The sequence below is a fragment of the Ailuropoda melanoleuca genome, chromosome 16, assembly GCF_002007445.2.
Source record: "Ailuropoda melanoleuca isolate Jingjing chromosome 16, ASM200744v2, whole genome shotgun sequence".
In the NCBI taxonomy this organism is placed as follows: Eukaryota; Metazoa; Chordata; class Mammalia; order Carnivora; family Ursidae; genus Ailuropoda; species Ailuropoda melanoleuca.
Genome location: NC_048233.1, coordinates 48,874,731 through 48,896,333, shown reverse-complemented (window position 1 = coordinate 48,896,333; position 21,603 = coordinate 48,874,731). Strand labels below are relative to the sequence as shown.

The 21,603-nt window shown below is 50.5% G+C and overlaps 1 long non-coding RNA gene across 1 annotated transcript in view; it reads right to left on the bottom strand.

Annotated features, from left to right (window-relative positions):
- The window catches only part of LOC117796763, a 46,788-nt gene that overhangs the window by 2,984 nt on the left and 22,201 nt on the right, over window positions 1–21,603 (bottom strand). The window lies entirely within an intron of this gene.

Below are 21,603 nucleotides of genomic sequence, written 5' to 3'. Positions count from 1 at the left end.
CTGTCCTCAAAAAGCTTGACCTGTACAGCTTCCCTCCTTAGTCTTCAAGGTGCTTACAGGTCACCTAGGGATCAAGCTAAAATGCAAATTCTGATTCAGTCGTTCTGGAATGGGGCTTGACCATCTGCATTTCTCATAAGCGCCTGTGCGGTGTTGCCAACGCTAGTCCTTAGCAGCCCCTTTGCGTAGAGAAGGTCTGGAGGAGCTGGGATGCTGGCGTAGACTGAAAAGATTTCTAATAAATTTTAGCATCAGTTTCAATGGAAGTCTAATACATAATGAATAAAAGTGGAATTATTCTGGTTGGGGGAGGGCAGCATGCTGGAATCCTTGAATATGCCCAGCTTAGGCTTCCTCCTCGGCCTTGGCCTCTGGCCTCATCCGCTGATGAGGAAATCCACAATGCACCTGCGTGGTACCATGGAGTCCACACAGGGCAGAGCTCGAAGGCCAGAGCCATGGATGATTTCTGGGCATGTACTGGGTTGATGAGGATAATGTGGAAAGATGGCATTGGCATTTTAAGGGCAGAAAGGAACATGGCACCTACGATGGTTAATTTTAGGTGTCAACTTAGCTTGGCCCCAGGACCCAGATATTTGCTCAAACACCAGTACCGATGTCCCTGTAAAGGTTGTGGTTTTTTTTTTCTTTTTTTAGATGAGATTAACATTTAAATCAGCAGGCTGAGTAAAGCAGATTACCTCTCTGACTTTGGGTGGGCCTCATCTAATCAGTTGAAGGACTTAGTGAACCCAGACTGAAGTCTCCAAGGAAAAGGAAAAGGAAAAGGGAATTCTGTCTCTTACACTCAAGCTGCAACATCAACTCATCCTGGGGTCTCCAGCCTCCTGGCCTGCCCTAAAGATTTTGGACTTGCCAGACCCCACAATTACATGTGCCAATTACTTAAAATCTCTCCAACCGGTTCTGGTTCTATTTCTCTAGAGAATTCTAAATAATAAAGCCTCTTCAAGAACCAATGAGTACTTCTCTTCTATCTTAAAATCTGTGACCATTTGAGTCTGCAAATATGTGATTTGTGGTCTATGATGAGATGGGGGGTGCTTCTGGCTTGGAACACTGGGGGCCCCACAACTGACCCTCATGCTATAGCTCTCTTTGTTGTAGTAGAATCTGGAATGTGGCCTAGGCCTAGACTCAGGACATCTAGGTTGCTGTCTTGACCTTACTGTTAACACACTGTGACCTGGGGCAAATTATTTCCCCTGACCGAGCCTTGGTTTCTTCCTCTATAAAATGATACGGTGATCTATATCAACATTTTCTAAATGATTTTCTGGAGAACATTAGAATTCAAATAAGTTCGGAAAATGATGCATGTACTTTCCCCTTTATTCATTTCAAAGGCCCTGAGAAGTCCTGCAGCAAAGAAGTCTACTTAATTTTTTTCTCCAGCTTTTTAAATCTAGTGCAGACATATTTTGAGACATGTAATATTGGATGGCTATTCTCTTCATAGGATTCAAAGATTTAAAGACAGAGTCCAAGAAAAGATTGGTCCAAATCTTTTCCATAATACTTGAAGGGTGTGCTGCTTTTTACATACTTAAAATAAGAATATTAATAGAACTTACCACATTGGGTTGTTATAAGGATTATGTTAAATAACGCATGCAAAGCACTTAGCACGGAGCCTAGCACCTAGTAGGCAGCCAATATATATATTTACATATATATATTTTTTTCTACCTTGAGCCAAAAACAGTCATTTTTGAAGAGTTCAGTTTTAAGAAGAATCAGGCATTCAATCCTCCAAACCAAACCCAAACCATTTTATGCTTGGATTATTTCACCATGGGAGAAGGGCGACTTCCAGGCATTTGAAATCACTGCCGTCCCTCTGGCAATCCAAGAACATTCTGGAGCCAAGACACTAATGATTTAAGCATTAATAAATCCAGACATAGGTCATTCAATTTTCTTTTAAATGCAGATCATAAAAGAGGGAAGATTCTTTTGGTCAAGATGTACTGAGAGTTTTACTGAATCCGAAGGCTTTGGAACATTTTTGTAGCAGCTCCCCGGTCCAGGATCGCACTGCGTTTCCTCGATCCCGGGGCTGGGAGGGAGTTATTTGAACCTTGGGCCATAACTTTTCTCTCTGACCCTGAAAATACTCAAAAGCTATATTATGCCTGCGGTGCACTTTCAGCCTATCCAGGGACATCTGCGTCTGTTTCTGTCTCTTCAGCCTCTCAAAACCCGCCGATTTAAGAAGGGCAGGTTGAACTTGACTATTTAACAGCTGTGGAAGCTGAGGTCCAGAAAGTTATACGATTTACTCAAAGTCCTAAAGTGCGTTGGCCGAAGAGCCTGGACGAGAAATGCCACCTCTTGACCCTCCGCAGGGGTCTCTGCCTAGAGGACCTCACACCTGCACAGGTGAGCCATGGCCTCAGGGACGCAGCCAGCCCCAGGGAGCCAGCAACTGCCTGTGGGATGAAGCAGATTGGTATGCAAGCTTGGAGGGCTCTGCCTAATCTTGCTGAGGGAACCCTTCAATCTGAATAACAATCAACAAGATTTTAAAGAAATTTGGGCCAATTTCCTGGAAGTCTATGATTAATCTAATTGCTGGGTTTTCCTCTGTTTTTGTCTCCCACTGTTAATTTCATTTATTTTTCTCTTTCTTTCCCGACAGAGACTGCCTTGTCTCTGTGCGTGGTTTTGTCACTGTTGTTATTTGTCCATACATAGTTTATCATTGGCAATGCATTCAAGGGGATTGTTGTACTCTGTGTTTGGGGAAGGAGAATTTTTCAACAGAGACAACATCGTGCAGCAGGAAGAAAAGCACTGGGCTGAATTTCAGAGCCCCCTTTCCAAAGCCTCGCTCTGCGGATACCTGCTATCCCACCCTGGCTCCTCACATAGCCCATGGTTGAAAAGACCGTCTGCTTCTCCTGGCTCCTCTCTCCACTACAGAGTACCTGGGATTGCATGAGAAACTTTAGGGGCTCTGCCATGCCAGCTGTTGGCAATAAATAAGTAGTTAAAAAAAAATATTTTGGTCAAATAGAACAGAAAACGCCTCTTTCCAGTAGGGAGGTTTGGTTTTCTAGACAACACATCCAAGAGACAGAGGATGGTAATAATATTCTCAAACCAAATGGACAAAGGCATTCCAGCACTTGTGGTTCAGACAGAAGTTAGGGAATGCGTTGGAGAGAGGTCAGAAGGATAAGGGAGAAAATCACCACTGGCCACGGCTGCATGTGTTAGAAGAACCAGAGGCGGTCAGAGAGGACTGGAGAGAGATGGGAACATTCTACTCTATCGACCAGGTGAAACAAGAGTGATGCCAACTTTTCTCCCACCTGTTTCTATTAACTGGGATGTGCCTGGCTGGGAAGAGCACCCAGTCACACACTCCCAGACGGGGAGAGCAGAGATGAATGATTGGTCAGGCAAAACAGCATCCAAAATGGTCAGCTTGGTGGCTTTGCTACCAAGGGTGAAGCAACAAGGAGTGGAGAGTGTGACCTTGGTTTTCGGGTAGCCTGTCACCCACGTGACTCCTGGCCTGCTCTCCACAGCCTGCCACCTGTCCGCCCTACTTTATACCCCATGGGGTTCCTGGGAGAATGTGTCATGACATAAGCCAAGGTTTTTATTCAGTCTGAATTCTATTAAAAGATTAAAGACTGTCCTTGCTTGTCTCTGAAGCTCAGAGATGTCCTTTCTCACCAACTACCTGCCAGAAAGCTGGAGAGGTACGAAGTACTCGGTAGACAGGCAGGAGGCAATAGTCATAGGGCCCTTCATATCAGGGCCTTAATGTATGCCAGCTACAGAGCTGCCTTATCTCACTGTTCTTACCCTCATTATTACAATAAATATTTAGTTTATAATATGTATTTATTTGTAAAGCCTGACCCAATTCAAAATGAAAACATGGGCCTTTTGTTTAAAAGAATTATTAAGAATTTCAAGATGGCAAGAGCAGAGCATTAAACCAAGTATCGGGCCCTGGGAGCACGGGTGCTGTGCGGGTGCACAAATCAATGCTGATGAAGCCGGCCTTATGACTTAAAGCTTATGCCTATTACTGAGACACACAGATGCAAAGTAATTTCCCCAAGATGATGAAGTTAAGAAGCTGAGGTTCTAGGAGCAGAACCTGAACGCTTACCCGCTCCGCAAACTTGTCTCCAGCAGGAGAGATGGTGAACCCTCCAGCTTGGACAACACTCCCTCTGCCCTAGGCAATTGCAGGGGAAGCTGGCTGAGCCCATTCCAGAGGCCACAGCCTGGTCACACTCGAGCATGCGCGGGAGGCTCAGCGCATAGGCAGGGCTCCTGCCACCGGTTCTCACGCCCCGGGCCTGCACCCTCAGACTCTAGAGACACCACCTTCTCCTGGACCACGGTGCTTCTTCTAGAAGCAACAACAGCAGCCAAATCAACGGCAACAGCAGTGAGCAAAGCTGTGCACCCGGGAGTGGCTTGTTCTGTGAAACCACAGCCCTCTCCCAGACCCAGTGCAAAGGAGGCTCCTGGGAGGAAAAAGTCTACACCCACACCCCAGGCTATGCTCCTGGGGACCCATCTCCCCTCTGTCCAGAGGGGACAGTGACAGAGATCACGTGGAGGTCTTCTATCACTTCTCTGGGGCTTCTGGTCCCCAGGGGTCCTGATTTCTCTCCTATATTTTCTCCCAGGAGCCTAAAGCTCTCTGTGCTCCACATTTCAGAGTGGTTGAGACACGGAAGGAGGCCGGGCCACAGGCTATCTTCCTGTACTACCCGCCATGTGGGAGGTCAGACCTTCCCCCTCAGGAGCTCACAGGTGAAGGCTGTCACCAGAGTCTCCCCTCACGGGGCTCCATGACACTATATAGGCGACCCAGGGCACAGTCACGTACTGGACCGGGTATAAAGCCAGGAGGCCATCTGGGAGCTGGAATCTTTTGTCTGGAAAAGGCAGGAAGATTTGGCGGTGGTCGTGTGAGGTCTGGGAGAGGACTAACCCAGCAACATGTTGGACATGGAAAATGCATAAGTAACTCCTAAGACAAATGGGGCTCCTCCCCCAGAGCTCAGGGTCTAGCAGGCGACACAGACTGCAGATGAATTATTCTATAGATACATAATTGTGACTGTGAGAGATGCTAGGAAAACACAAGATGATATGGAAATGCACACAGATGGCCTGATCCAGTCAGGGGGGTCAGGAAAGGTCTGAAGAAATGACAAGTAAGCAGAAACTTCCATGAGGAATAGAAGTTAGCCAGTAAATGAAGGTGACAGAGGTGGCTGGAGGCAGCTTCAGCCAAGGAAACCGTGACCCTAAGCCAGGAATGTGCCTGGCCCTTGTCCCAGGGGTGCCGGAGAGGGTCCCCAGGAGAAAAGCTGCCACAGAGAGCCCTGCTTTGGTTGGGAAGGGAGCAAGAGAATGCGGGAAAGCGGGAAGAACCAGGAAAGGGAGCGCAGAGTGAAGGAGCCGGGCCAGAGACCCACCGGAGCATGGGGTCCTGATGCCCCAGTTCCCGAGCCAAACCTCAGGGGCTGACCCTCAGCTTGGGGAGAGGGGTACGGTAGAGTTTCTGGACTCCCAAAGGCAACCTTCTCCATGGTGAATTATGACTCTAAGGGGCGGAGGCCATTCACTTTGACCGGTGCCCGCCTTCCAGGGCTCCTCGCCCTGCATGAGGTTAACGGTGATTCTGCAGGACCAGCTGAGGGTTAAGGGAGAGAGTGCCTCACAGGTGCTTAGCACAGAGGAACCCCTCCGTGTGCCCGCTGCTTCTAATGTGGAGTGGAAGAAGGAAGCTTCAGACCTTTTGTGGCCAAAGTTTGAGAACCGCTTGTCTCCCTTGTTCCGTGACCTGGGCCGATGGCCTGGCCTTCAGTGGTCCCACTTTCAACATCTGTGAAATGGGGCTAATAAGACTTCCTAAGGCAAAGGCCTAGGCACACGGTTAATAATCATCCCTTCCTCTTTATTTCCTCTGAGTTTTTTATTCGTCGTAAATTCGGTCGGTCTCGACATCTGAGAGATGAAGGTCCTTGTGCCGTTTGCCAGCCTCTCCACAGGCCTCCTCGCGGATGATGGGTTCGGCCTGGAGAAGAGGCATGTCCGTGCCCACTGCCTGCAGCTTACAAAGCCGATCCAATGCTTTGCAAACTGCGAGTCTCAGAATGCTCTGGTAAAGGGGCCAGAAGGTCAGTTATCATCTGCCTTTCATGAAGAAGAAAACAGAAGCTCTGAGAGGTCTATTTACTTCCCCAAAGTGCCAAAACTCAGTGGCAAACTCCATACCCAACCCCACATAGGAGAGCACACCCGTTTACCAGTTACAAACAAACAAAACAAAAAAGGAAAAAGAAAAGTCAGAAAAAGATCTTCCAGGAGGCTTGGGTATATAGTTGGAAAAAAGTTAAGTGAGGTTCCTTCAAATGATCTTGCAATAAATAAGCAGCAGTTTGGAGTAGACGGAGATCGCTGGGGGCGGCGGGATTGGGGGGCAGAGAAGGGGGAAGGGATGTGCTAGATTGTAATGTAGTCTTTGACCTTCAGGAAAAACCAGGCTCCAGGGAAGGCTGGAGGGGCCAGGAGTGTCCGTGGGGGCAGGCGGACTCTGGAGTTTCCTGCTATAAGAAGCAAAAGCGGGCCCCAGACACTCCTTCTGGCTCCTCCCTCCCTCCCCAACAAGAGCTGTCTTTCCAGCTAATCCCTGGGGGCCGCTGCTCACTCTCCCACCTGGGCTCCATCCAGTCCTTCTCTGCTCTTGCCAGGGGCTGGAGTGCTGGTGGCCGGCTCCTCCAGCTCGCCTCTGTTGGCCTGAGTGCGTCCTAGCCCACTCTGGATATTAGAGCTTTCTCGCGTTTGAAAGGCTCCTTTATTTTTAGTGCTAAATCAACAAAGCTGTTACTGTCATTTTCCATCAGACCGTCATCTTCCACGGATTCAAAATTACACTCAGCTGCAAACTATTGACACTCCTCTTAACAAAAAAATGGTTTTAATAAATCTTTACATTAGCCTATGAGATAAAAAAAAATCTTTACCATGAAATATACAAGTGTATAAGTGTTTTATGAAAGTTTTATTAACTTTACAAAAGAAAAATTGGCAGTGGACCATGAACACCCTGTACTCCTAACACGTGGTTATAAATTACATGTTCTTTCCAATCACATCTGAAAAAGAGACTGTAATTTAAATTTCAAAACCACTTGGCATACCTACTATATAGTGCTGACATGAAGTAAAAGGAGGAAGTAGAGAGGCCCAGACAAAGAAGGGAAAATATAAAGACGTCCTTAGCTAAAAAGCTGCTGATGGGTACAATCCCCCTCCAGCTGGACAGGGATCAAGTACTTGCTTGTCATATCATTCAATGCACTGTTCAATCTGGGATTCTTCCTTTCAACAAAAAGAGAACTTAAGTGCTAGTAATCATCGCTTGCAGAACTTTATCTCCCAGATACCTTCTTTATGTCAGGATTTCTCAATGACCGTTGCTGCTGGCAGAGGGATCAAAGTTGTTATTAAACACAAATGCAATCCCCAGCCCGAGCAGGAGGTGTGAGCCGTGATGTTCCCTCCCTGGGATGTAAGCCTGCTACTGCCTTAATGATTTCTCATTTTCCCTCTCCGCTTCTTAGACTTTTAAATAAAGTTCCTATACGGTCTGTCCGATATTGGAATTGCGGTCCAGATTTTCTCTGTGAGTGAGTGCTTGAGTGTCACAAACATTTTGGGACATCAGCCCAGGGGGACGCCTGGTGTTTGGAGAAGCCGTCCGGAGGTGAGCAGATGGCAGGGGATCTGACTGTAACTGGCAAAGTTTACAGCTTTGGGGAAAGTGGATGTCCACCAGGATCTCAGCCGCACTGAGACCACCATCCGAGTAGAAACAGAGCAGAAGGGCGTCATTGAAGTCATATAAACTTGGATTCAAAATCCAGTTTCGAAAGTTGCAAGCTGTGTGACCCTCAGCAAGTTACTTACCCTCTCTCTTCTCTTTGAGTCCCACTGAGGAGGCCTGAGGCAGCTTCCTTTGCTGTGCAAGCTTGTCATTTACATGGCCTGAAGACAGGGCCTAGAGGACATCCCTTCCAGGTTCAAGAACTGAACATCTGTTGAAAATGGTTCAGGAGAGGTGGAAGGGGTGGGATCACTCCACACCGGTCCCTGCAGGCATAATCTCCCAGGGCCTGAGACTCTGCGGCTTCAGTCAAGGTCTTGAATCTTCCAGACCGTCACTGACAAACTTTTAGCCTTGAAGAGGTGTCCCCAGGTTGGGGGCTCCAGGCTAGAAGGCCCAGCACTTGTAGCTAGAAAAGTACTGACCAGCCCCTTTAGCTGGGTGACGCGTGGCCCTGGGAACTCCAGCCAAGTTTCTGAGCCGAGAGGCAGGGCCCCGGTCTTGAAGTGAGCCCTCCAAATCATTTCTTTCCATAGTAGAAAGAAAGAATTTGAATTGATTTCCAGTCAGACGAGGGACATTTTTATGGTTCTTTCAGAAACATCAGACAGGGAAGAATCCCACTAACCCACCTGCCTCTCTGCCTTTTCCCTCCATTCGTGGGGTTGTGAACTCACTTTGTTGTTGGATTAGTTCACTGAAATCAAGAGATTGGATTTCAATGGGGATTTCAGTGGGGAGAAAGCGCCACACTGGAATGGCTTTGGAGAAGGGGGGTAATCTGGGCGACCCATTTCCCATCATAAAAGGGAAATATGTGCCCTTGATGGAAAAACACAACTTTGACCAAATAAATTATTTTCTTCCAGTTCAAAATAAGTGACGGTCCTTACAAAGTAGAACTTGCCCTCCTTCCAAATGTGTTGAAGGAAAATGACATGTGTCTTGGATGCAGAATTACAAGGACATCGTGTTAATCTTCCAGGGTCGCGTGGTCCCCCGATGAGAAGGCAGACAGAAGCCGGGGGGCCTCACAGCGCAGTGCCTGGGAACAGCTGTGACTGTGTGGAGGTCACACCCTCACACCCGGGGACCAGGCAGGAGCTGGTCGTGGGCAGCCAGGGCCGCCCAAACTTCATTATGTGGGGAAAACGCACCCAGTGGCAAGATGCAGATCTGAGAATCGGTGAGAAAAGTTCATTTGGATTGACGGGGCTTGATTAGTTTTAAGCCTGGTGTATGGCTACTGCCTCTCTGACTTAGTCTTCAGAATATGAATGAGCAGTTTGAGGAAAAGCAGCAGCACAGCACGGGAGGCGTACCTGGGCAGGCCGTGCACCCTTCGTGAACACGACAGCAGCAACAGGGACAACAAGACACAGTGACGTGGGAAAGGCTCACGTTCATGAAGCTCTTCCCATGCACCAGGCATGAGGTGAATAGGCATTATGTAATGTGTTCCCGAAAACTCTTCTCAGAGTAGTTATTACGCGTTCTTGTCTTCAGTTTGCAGATGAAACACCCTTTGACAAAGAGATCAAAGGCACACGCCCGAGGTTGTACCACACATCACCTTTGTGGTCTCCAAGCCTGAACACTGGCTACGTGTGCCCACCCCCAGGCCTTCGCTGGAGGAGCTCCCCGGCCCTGACCGCCTTCCACCGGCCCATCTCCAGATTTGACTAGGCACGGCCTGATTGTCACTGGCAGGCACGAAGGGCTGGGCACTGGTCTGGGGATGCCCCGAAGGTTGGGCATGTGAGGGGCATCTGACCCGGGAGTCAGGGGCTCCTGATGGGGGGGAAAGCCTGGCATATAAGGCTGTAGCCCTCTCCCAGCCATAATGGGAATGAAGGGAGGCTCACCTAGCAGACAGGGAGACACAGAGATGGGGAAACCAGGCTGATGTTCATAATCTGGGAGACCTGCCCGTGAGCAGCAAGCAGGCCCTGCCACCAGCCAGCCAGCCAGGGCGGCAGGTTGGAGGCAGAGGTCAGGAGGTGGGGAGGGATGTGATGCTATGAACTTGGGGCACTGATCCCACGAGAGATCAGCAGTGGAAGAACTGTAAGAATAACCTGTCCCTAAGTCATGGAACCTAACAAAACCCTGAACTCATTCACGGATGCTCTCCTTCCCTCCCTCCCTTGTTCTCTTTCTTCATTTATTCATGAATGTGTTCATTCCGTAAGCTTTATCCGAGCAAGTATTCTGTGATGGACACTGGTATAAAGATAAATGGGACACATGAGAGCTCCCAGTCTGCTCTGAGAGAGTCCTACAATCTAATGGATACACCAGAACAAGGGTCATAGCCGTTGCGTAGATGCAGGACTACGGAAGCTCAGAGGAGGGGGCACTTGACTCCACCTGGAGTCATCCAGGATGGCTTTCTGGAGGAGGTGAAACGATTGTGCAAAATCATAGAGCTTAATTCACCAGGTGGACACAGGGCGATGAGGGAGGCGGTCAAAGTACAGGGAAAAGCTGGGGGAAAGGTACAGAGAACAGAGAGTTTATGGCCCATTCGGATTGGCCCAGACAGCGGGGTGCAGGCATATGGGTTAAGGACAGAAGGGACTCTTGTCATTTTCAGGGGAGGAAACAGGCTGGAGCTCAGCAAGCCAATGGGGAGCTGGGGCTGGAATCCAGGCCTCTCTACCCAGTGCCCAGCCCGCCCATTTCAGGGAGCTGGGGGACGTTGCAGAAGATTCTTTGGGTACAGACAGTCCCCTCAAACCTCAGCTTCGCCCCCACCAGGCCGAGGGACCTTAGGCAGCTGCTCAGTTCTCTGAGCTGTAACATCTTTGTTATAAGGGGGAGGCAAGGCCCTTAACACCAGTCTCATGGATTGGTATGAAACTAACGTGAGAATTAAATGAGATAATGCTCTGTGCGGTGAGTAGGAACTCAGAACTTGCTGGTGGAGTTTTGACATCTGTCTTGTTTTGCTCGTTTGTTTGGGGGAAGATTTAGGTGACTCCATATGCCAGAAATAGGAACAGGGGTCTGGGACAGATGCCTGTCGGAGACGGAGTCAGGAGCCCAGCCAGGACATGCTACGCAGGAGGAGGGGAGGGTGCAGGAATGCCTACTGGGCGCCAGGAGATGCACAGGGGCATTGATTTACATCATTTCACTCCACCCTTTCACAAGCCAAACCAGTGTATGGTCTGGAATATACAGATACGTAGCTGGTTAGGGAAAGGAACCTATGTTCTGCACCCACTGTTTTTCATGCAATATCTTCCGCATTCTTTATATATATTTTGATATATTACTACACATGTACTATATTTAATATAACATATACGCTCATGCTTGATTCTGTGACACACTATTTTCATCTCGTAGATGAGGATTGAAGACTGGACGGAGTTGATTTGCTCAAGCCATTCAGCTGATCAGCAGCAGACTCGGGATTTGAACTCAGCTCTTCTTGGCTCCGAAAAAAGCGTACCATCTTCCACCCCCACCCCCCGCCCCGGGTGTCAGGCAGGAAGAGGAGCAGCCTGGAAGGTCTGTGTTCCTCCCACACTCGCTGGCTCATTTCAACACTCTTCTCTGCCCTTACCTTGCTGTCCTGGGCCCCCTATTCCCCCATTTCTAAACTGCTTCAGCCAACAAGCCCCCACAGCCTGCGTTAGGACAGAAAAGCCCATTCCAGTTCTGAAAGCCCAGATTTCAGCTTGGAGCTCGGAGCTCAGGGCCTCTGTTAGCACCGACCTGAGCTCATCTTTCACCTTGTGACTGGTCTCTGCGGGGGGCGGGGGGGGGGTTGAAGGCGGGGAGGAGGCAGCACAGGTGTTTCCTACTTTCCTACTAAGGAGGGTGGGACAGAGGGAAGATGAGAAGAAAAGCAGCCCATTTTGAGATGCTATGATAATGTTAAACTGTGATTCTCCAAACACAGGTTTTCCACTTTCTGTCCTCAACACTTGCTCTCAAGAAAATGAAATTCTACCCAGAAGCCCAATATATAAAACACATCAAAGAGATGTTGCTTTTGTTGACCTGGGGGGCTGGGGGGTGGCCTGAAGTCCTGACTACTGAGCCCACCGTCCTTGTCCTTGAATCACCCCCCGGGACCTCTGGACCTCTTGGAACCCAGTTTGAAAACCATGAGTCTGTTCCGTGATCCGATTCAGACTGTCCATCAGCTAGAGAATCACTGAGCCAGGCAATACAAGCCCTAATTTCGTGGGGGCGCCTAGGTGCCTGTGGCTGTGAGCTTAACCATGTCTACCCTGGACACAGGTCATGCCTCTTCAAAGGCAAAAGGAAAAAGAAAAGTGAACTCACACTTACTGAGCACCTAGGAAGTACCAAGTATTTTGTACACATGGAAACGTTGCCCCAGTGAATGGGCTTTACCCTCATGCCCTCTTTCTCAGGTGACAAACTCTGTGAGGTTGAGTAGGATGGCCCAACATCACACAAGTAAGATGTGGTCAGCACGGAAATTCAAACCCACAACACTTCATACAAAGGCATCTCCTCAGTGCCAGTCTTATGTTACATGGCATTTCACCTTGCACGAGGATGCAGAAAGCACCCAGCATCTGCCAGGCCTCAGGGTCCTTCTTCACAGTGCCAGAGGCACAAAAGGGTAGAGAAAAGGACAACCCTGCATCATGCAGAGAGCACTGGAATGGGAGTCAAGAGACTAAGATGCTAGTCCTGGCTCTGCCCCTGATGTACCAGATGAAGGGCCCCCCCGCCCAGGGTGCAGGGCTGGGCTGACGGCAGGGAAGGTAGGATAGCACTTTGGAGACTTGAACCGTGAATGGATTAGAAGATCTGTGTAGGGTTAATTCAGATTAAGACCGTTTGCTAAATCAGTTTCTAATTACTTAGCATCATTCTATCTCGAAAAGTGTAGTTTGCCACGGATAAACCCCGTTAATGCACACGCCTCCTGTCAGCTACAGAAGCCAGCAGCTGGGAGAGAGCCAGGCTGTCAGAGCCAAAAGCACTGGGATGGGTTTCTGGCGCCAGCATTTGCTAGATTTGTGACCTTGGGTACATGACTCAACCTACCCTTCTTGATCCTAAGTTTCCTTCTTGTGAAAATCCCATCTCAGGTAGCGATTGCAAGAATTAATGTGCAAATGTGTAAAAAAGTCCCCAGTGCAGCCTGGCAGGTCGCATGTGTACGTACATATAAAGCTTCTTCCTCTGCTTCCTTCTCTCCACTCTTCAGACAGAAAAATAAATGACAGTTCCTCAAAAAACTCCTATTCACCCTTCAAAACCCAAACTCGTTGATACTTTTTTCGGCCCGTCTTCCTTGAGTCTCCAGAACAGGCCACTTCCGAGCTATTTGGGGACTTTGTACTTGCTTCTACTATTCCATGTTGTAATTTTATTAACCTGTTGTAATTTCCTGTTTTTATGGTTTTGTTTTTCCCCAGCAGACTGTGAACTCCCGAGTTCTCCTGGCACACGAGCATCCGCTCTCCACCCTGGGAGCTGCATTTATGATCAGCAGCCCCCACTAGCCCAGCCAGTGCTCCAGTGACTGGGAAAATTCCCCACCCCAAATCTGACAAGCCATTTGACCTGCTGTCCAGAAAAGCCCTGCACCATTAGCTCTCTTTGGTGAAAAACCATTTTTCAGGGCCCTCAGGAAAAAACTGAGTGTGTGTGTGTTCAAATGGAAAAACTCCGGAGCCATTGCTTTTGGCACAGAAGTTCTTGGGCTTTTAACAAGGAAGACCTTGCTCCTCTCCGTGACTGCCATCAATATGATGGAAACATAATAAAATACCAAGTAAAGCTTACAGACCAGAATTATTTTTATTCCAGCCCTGCTAGAGTGAAAGGATCAGTCCTGTGTCAGGAATAGTCTGGAGTAATGATATGGCTGGTGTCAGGACTAATCAGTAGAGCATTCTGGAAAAGCGAGGACTCTGCCATCACCCAGCCTGTGTGAGTTCGGGCCTGGGCCCTGGAGCTAGCGTGCCCCTCTGTAAAATGGGACTGTGGGTGCTGCCGTGCCGGCTTGTGCGGGTGCCCACTGCTCCTGTTCCTGTCCCCAGGCTGGCTCCCACGCTGACGCAGGAAATTCTCTCAACAGGTGACGTGGAAGAGAGCAGAGGCCCCCGGACGTCGGCAGCACAGCGGGAATTGCGAGTCACGGCTGCTGGACTCCGAAGCCCGCGTAGAATGTGTCGCCCGTCATTTGGGAGGTCTGAAATTTCTCATCGTGCTTTCTGTCTTCAGCTCCGTCATGGGTTTGCCGAATTCCTCCAGCTCAGTGCTTTGAGTGCCCCCTCCGGGCTCTATGTGGGCCGCCTGCTCCCGACTGGGGACCACAGAGGACCCCTCAGACAGAACAGACCCAAGGCGCGGTTTTGTCACTAGAATCTCATTTGCTCACCACACAGGAATGGTCTCCCAGACCCCCCTTTTCCTCATCACGCCCCGTGGGGATACCGGGCAAGTTGGAGCACACATCAGACGCCTTCTGTTGAGTGAAAACTGCAGGAGCAGAGAAGGCAACAGGGGGCTGCCAGGGACCAGCGCTCCCGCCCTGCCTCGGGGGACAGCCTCCTCTCCGGGGGCTTCATTCCAGTAGCCTCTGTGGGGCGGGGAAACAAGGGCCGGGTCCCAGCCGCTGCTCAGGGACACCAGGCCACAGGGCGCGGTGGTCCCTGTGGTGCTGCCCGCTTCCCCTGCAGGACAGAGATGCTCGCCCCCTCAGCGGACGTAGCCGCTAGGCTCACAGCCGGCTCCCTGTCTGGGACCGCGCTCCCTCCGGGCACCTCTTCACCTAACATCGCATCCCCTCCGGAGGCACACCACCTCGGCCTCCTTGTCCTAAACTGGGACAGCTCCGAAGGGCCTCCTCGGCTCCAGAGCCCCCACGGGACCAGCAGAGCCACTGCCCCATTCCAGCTCTTCCCCCTCCGTGAGGACCTGCCCACGAATCTGATGGTCTTGACTTGCTTCGCAGGAACCAGACCTAGAACCAGGCAGAACTTCTGGTCTGGGGCACTGGAAAACTGACTGCTACTACCTGTTCTCTTACCTTCATGTGTGTGACCTGAGGCAGGTCCCAGATTCTCTCTGGGGCTCAACTGCCAAACGAGAAGTTGCGATCTTCAAGGTCCCTTCAGCTTGGACCAGCCTTGGGCTGGGCTAAAGCACGAGCTCCGGGTAACCCTGTGAGATGCGGTCTCTCCCGAGTAGGAGGCTCATACCTCGCTCTTTCCTGGGACCACTTCAGGTGACTCTGTTGTTTCAGGTAACGGTCCATAACGTCCCCTTCCCCCTCAGCTCTGTCCCGGTTTGGATGATGTTTTCGGGTTGTCCCATGCAGCAAAGTCAGAGGGTCCAAAGTGCCGGTGCGGTGGTCTCCTGCCCTCCCTCCTGGCCCTGCCTCTCCAGGAAGTCCCGGGTCTGCAGACAAAGCGGCGCCAGCTGTCTCCTCTGTGGCCCCTTGGCCCCCGGGAGCCTGCAGACGGAGGACACTGGGGAAAGCCGGCCTTGATGGTCGCCGCAAAGACTTAACGCCAAGTCCCGGGGCCAGGTCATTACCCCATCAGCAGGCCGTGGCTCTGACCATACAGCTGTGTGCACAGAGACATGGGGGTGCGTGTGTGAAGGAGGGTGAAAGTGCATATGGGAAGGTGTATTTGTAATAAACAGGCCTGCAAATACATGCATGCGGGTGTGAATGGTGCACAAGGCACGTGGCGCCTCTGTCTATGTGCACAGTAGCTCCGAGTGAAACTACGTCTTTGAACAGTAGCCAACGTGCGTGTGGCAGGACGGCAGGTGCAAGTGTGTGTAGGTGCCGATGAGTGTATGGTCCCTGTGAGGGCACAGCAGCATTTTGGAAATTACAAAGCATTTAAAAATAATAGCCGTGGTTATAATGTGCAGTGTGGACACAAGTGGCTGGTTGTGCATACATGCGTGTGGATGGGAAGAGCTGGACGGGGCAGGTAGGGAGCACCCAGGGCAACTCCCCCATTCTCCAGAGGGGAAAACAGGTTCAGAGAGGTGACCCGTCCAAAGTCACAAGATTACCTGTGAGGTAGACTGGATTATTCTCTAGTCCTCACTCCCTCCTTCGCTGTGCCTCACAGAGCAGAAGACTGGGCGGGATCCATCTCCCAGCTCCACTGATGTTGGCCTCGCCCATGTCACCTGCTTTGAGCAACGGGATGTGAGTGGAAGTAAAATGGTACCAGACGAAAGCCAACGATCTCAAGGGCCACTTGCACTCCGGCACGGTCTTGAAAATTCGACCCGGTAAGCTGCTGCTCCCAGAAAGATGAGGGTCTGTGGGAACACGTGAATGCCCAAGGCAGCTGGGAGTGGCACTCCGCTGGCCTGAGGCCTGGGGCAGAGCCGCCACCTGCATTCCAGCCACATCCCATTCAATCTGCATGTGTGAGCATGAGCATAAACATGGCTTTACTCTGCATGTGACGTGGGACCAATGAAGGGTTTTACGGAGGGTGAGGACATGGTGACATTTGTGCTTTAGAAGGATCGCCCATGCAGTTGCAGGGCATTTTGGAAACCAGCCACTTACCTGGCCGGGCTCCTGCATTTGCTGGTAACCTCTGCCTGGACAGATCTGCAGTACAGACTTACACCTGAGCACTCTCTCTGCCTTAGAACCCGTTTCCGGGGTGTTCAGGACACACTCAAGTGGCCCCGTAGCTACTAATGACTGTCTTAAAAGAGGGAAAAGAAAAAATCAACGGGACCCCGGCCTCACTGTCTCTTACTTGGGATCTATCCCAGCCCCACTGCCTGTCTGCTCCCTTCCCAAGCCCAGCTCATCCTGTGAGCCAGTCCCAGCTCCAGCTGCCTCTAACATAGGGTCCAAAATCTTTCCTGGGGGGCAAGGCCCCTCCTGTTTCTACCCAGATCTGCCTTTCCAGCTTTTCCTCAATAGCGCTTCGGGGCTTCACAGGAACTTGCATCTGCGTTCGCCCTCCCCGCGCCTTCAAGCCCAGCCGTCTCTCTGCCCAGGAGTGCTCCCCCGCCTTCCCCTCCTGTCAGAATCACACTGTACCTTCACAGCCCCACTCTCTTGGAAATATTCCTGGACTCCCACAGCCCCAGACAGAATAACTGCCTCCCTCGTCAGAGTCCTAAAGTCTGTCCTTTGTCCCCCTCTTATTTTCCACGGAAGGTTATTGACCCCCAAGTCTTGTTCAGCCTTTGCGAGCCTCTGGAGATCAGGGATCTTAGCCTTTACATCTCCAGCCCCTCTGCCCCTAGCAGGGCCAGACAGGCAGGGGTGGGGGGCGAGGTTAGTGTTTGTTGAACTTGACTGAATTCTTTGCCCCTTGTCTGGGCTCCAGAGAGAGCAAGCACAGTGGGGCTGGCTCTGTGCCCTGGAGAGAATCTCCCAGAGGCATCCTCTTCTGCCTCCCCCACCCCCAGCTTCTCAAGGATGCTCAGCCTTTGCCCTGCCTTGGGTCCCTGCTATGCCCTGCCTTGGGCTCAGAGACAAATACATCTCCTGGAATGTTTTTGCCCTCCATTATCAGGACAAGGGCTGAGCCATTGACAGCTCTCTGGTCCACAGGCCCAAGTGCCCTGGAAGGTCACGGGCTTTATCTTGTTTATGTCTGTGACTTTCCTGAGGCTCCTTGCTTCTTGACAGTGTCACAGAGCAGGCCTGTTGCCTGGGATGTGTCTGGAAAGTGGCCCACCTCCTTCCTTCAGGGGCAGAGGAGAGAAGCCAGGAATTGATGCTGGTGGGAATGGCAGGCCAGCCCATGGTCAGTCTGTTTTCTAATTTGAAGGCTAGACATGAATCTGAATGTGGGCACAAGGCACAGAACTGAAGTTAAGATGGAGCAGGATTAAGCCATCACCTACCCTATTTCTCTTTGATCACCTGTAATGACTAGCTCCTAAAAATTGAGATACTTGGTGGGGGTAAAAAGAGAAGGGAAGAAAGGAAAAGGAAGGAGAGCAAGAACTAAGAGTCCCTGCTATGCACCTTACACCAGAGAAAGTAGTAAGTGCAAAGGCCCCGAGGTAGAAACATGCTCAGTATGTTCTATGAGTGCAAAGGAGCCTATGAGGCTAAGTGGATTGGGGAAGAGGCAGAGTGTTAGGAACTGAGGTTAGGAAGGTAGAAGAAAAGAAGATTATTTAAGCCATTGTAAAGATTGTGGCTTTTACTTTGAGTGGACCAATGCATGATCTGATTGACTTTCCTAAAGGATCATCCTGGCTACTCTGGGGATCACAGATATCCCTTTCCTCCAAAGTGGGGCCCTTTCCGTCTTGTTTTCACTAGTCCCCAGCACCTGGCATGGTTCCTCTCGCAGAGTAAGCCCTCAATAAGTAGCTCTTGAATGTGTTGGCCAGAATTCCTTCCCCAGCTTTTCCTTCCGCTCCTAGTGAGCTTTGAGGACATGGCAACAGTCACCGAGAGAGATACTTTGTCTTAGTGGCATGTTAGGAGTTTCATCTCCTGTGGGGCCTGTTCTCCAGATGTGTTACGGGTAGGAATTGGCATATGGTACCTTCTACAGCTGGCAAAAGCACAGCTGGATGCAATGCTGTGCACATCTGGTACCCACATGTCTAACTGTGGACTTGAGAGTCAGCCAGATATCTAAGAATGGGTTGTAGGCAACCAGGAAAAATGGGAGGTCCGAAGTGCTAGTGACAGGTGACAAATGCAAGGGGCTTTCTGGACAGCCTGTGGCCATATTGCATGAGTCATCTAGCTCCCTCTGCCATGGCCAAGAGGGCTTCAAGTGCAGGAGCTCCTGAGGTCCCCCAAGCACAAAGTCAAGTTTAACAGGTGGTAGGATCCCGGGCGCCCACTTTACTCAGCCTCAACTTCCTCATCTGTAAAATGGGATATACCTGAGCTGGAAGAAGCCCTGTAAAATCTTTTGGCTGAAGGGCCTCATTGCACAATTGGAGATATGTATTGGATGGATCTTTCCTTCCTCTGGGCCTCCGTTCTCTGCAACAGAAGGATGCTTGCCAGAGGACTTCTTCCTATGAACCCCCAGGCACACGGAGGGGGGTAGGCCTCCCCCTGAAACTCCAGCCAGCCCCTCCTCTGCCTGGGAATCGACTGTGCCTTGCACTTCAGTTAGTTTGGGAAAAAAGGTTTTGTTTTCTCTTCTGCGTCCTTCCCACTTTACTGGTGAGGAGGCCACGTTCTTGAATGAAAGTGGAGACTCTTAAGCACAATTAATACTATAATTTTAAAATGCTACATTATCGAAGCTATCTTCCCCCAAACTGCTCTTCAATTATAGGCACTGGAGAATTTGCAGGGGCCTATTTTAAGCACTAGACTCTCCTGTGCATTTTAGAGCCATTCTTGAAAAGACACGGGCAACATGTGAAAATTCCAGATCTTTCCTCAGTGCTCTCAGCGTTTCGGAGCAGAGCGGGGAAAGAAAGAGTCAGCCCGCCCCCTCTGGGAAAGCAAAATCTGGATTGAAACTCCTCAAGCTGGTCTGTTACGAACAATCCCAGAAAAATAAGGTGTTTCCTCCTGGGAAAGGAGCCTGGAAATCCTAGGATTCCTGAGGAGGAAACGTTCTGGGGAGTAGGAGAGAGGGACAGAAGGCTGGAAGGAAGCTGGCCTTTGACCTCAAGCCTACAGAGACTGGGTTTCCCTTAGCCGTGCCATTCAACGCTCACACAAACCCGTGGAGTGTGTCACTCTTGCTCTGCACGTGCAGAAGCTCACACTCAGAGAGGTCGTCCCCCTGGAAAGTGATGAAGCCAGGACCTGGACCCAGGATTACGGCCTTTTCACTTCCCTGGCCTGCCTGGGCGGCATGCACAGTGCTTACGCCGCGAACTCTGCAGCCAGACTGCCACGTATTGAGCTCATGGGCAAGCTCCTTAACCTGTTTGTGCCTCAGTTTCCTCATCTGAATTGGGCTTCGGAACTGTGGCCTCCTCAACGGGCTGTGGCAAGGATTAACAGTTAACAAGTAGAAAAACTCAGGAGAAGTAGGTACGTGCATGCTTGGCACGGGTAAGAGCTCTTATTCCAATCCCCTGATGGGAGGGAGCCGGAGCTGTTCACCTGGGAATACACAGAAGTGGCAAAACTGTCCTCACCACCTCTCCTGCGCTCCACTGCCGGAGCTCCCCTCAGGTGGGACCGCCCCGAGGACCTCCGTGTGCTGTGTCTTCCAGGACTCCACTCCCCTCCTTTGTGACCTGTGGCCTGGCTTCCCTGCTCTGCACTTGTCCCCTGTGGCTTTCAACCCCGAGCCTGAGTGCTGGAAACGACAGGGGATTCAATCCCCCAACTTGCTGCTGAACGTCTATGTTGACTGTGAGCAAGACTCTTGAGATTTCAAAGTCTTGATCTTCCCATCTGTACAATGGAAACAATACCACTGCATCTCTCCTAGGACTCTCGTGGTAATTAAATGCCATTAACATTTGCAAACATCTCCCATGATTAATGATGCTTGCTCAGTTCTGGCAATTATTATTATTTATCAGTGCTTAAAATGCTCAGTTTTTGTTTCCTTTTCTAAACTCTAGTCATTATTTTAAGAGCCAGTTAAAATTCTATATTCTATTCCATCCACCATGCAGCTTTCCCAGAACTTACATTCTCTCTCCCCTAAGTTTCCTGGGGCAACGCCCATCAGGGACCATGGGCCTACAGACTAGATTCTATCCCCTCTTTCTGCCTCCAGGGGAGGACCTGCTCTTGTCCAGCTGTGAGCAAGGGCTCAGCTTTCCCTGTGGTGCTTGAATCCACCAAGAGATGGGTGTCTTATTTTTTTGTGGGTACAGTGGTCCTGGATCCTCAGTCCTAAAGAAATATAACTTTGGAGGGGAGAGAATCAAAGATGATTGAACTAATCTCTCTATTGTACTGGGGAGGCATGGGAGTCTAGAGACAAAAATGATTTTCCCAAAGTCAAAACCACAGGGGATCAGCACGGCAGATGAGAAAGAGCACAAGATATGGAATCAGAGAACAATCCTCAAGTCTGAGCTCCTCTATTAACCTCTATGACGGTTCACCATTCTGGACCTTGGCTTTGACCTCTGTTGAACGGGTACAAGAACACTTCTCTCATCGATTGTTATATTCAAGGAGCTGAGGTTTATAGCACATTGTGGCATAACTATTCTATTCCGCGGACGGAGGTCTGGTCCACTCCAACCCCAGGTCCGGCTACCCAGTCAGGAAGAGATGAACCAGCCTGGAAGCTACAGGTCCTCCCACTGGCCCCCACCCTTAGCTGGACTTTGGGGTACCTTGTCCTTCTTTCCACAAAGCTGCTTCCCCTCTCACCTTGCCCCCAGGCCAGGATGAGGCCTGCTAGGGCACAGGGGGAGGTGAGGAGTGGAAGGCAGACCCTGTGTCCCACCTCTTCCCTGAGCTCCCAGCCTCAGCACAGACCTGTTGGCAGCATTCTCGGGTTTGGGCCTGTCCAGGTGGGCTCAGAGGACCCTCACCCCAGCTCTGGACATCACCACATCAGATGCCTCTGGACAAATTCCTCCCCTCTGGCTCCCTCTCTCCATCCAAGAGCTGAGAGCAGAGACCACTATGCACTGTCCATCTCTTGAATTCCTTTGACCTTGCCTTCTCCTCTCTCTCATGCTGTCCTGGGCTGAGTCTTCATCTCTGATACCCCCATGCTCTCCACTGCTATGGGGGGCCAAGTCAGGCCTCCCCTGACATCCACTGAGCTCACTCTTCATGCTGAGAGACT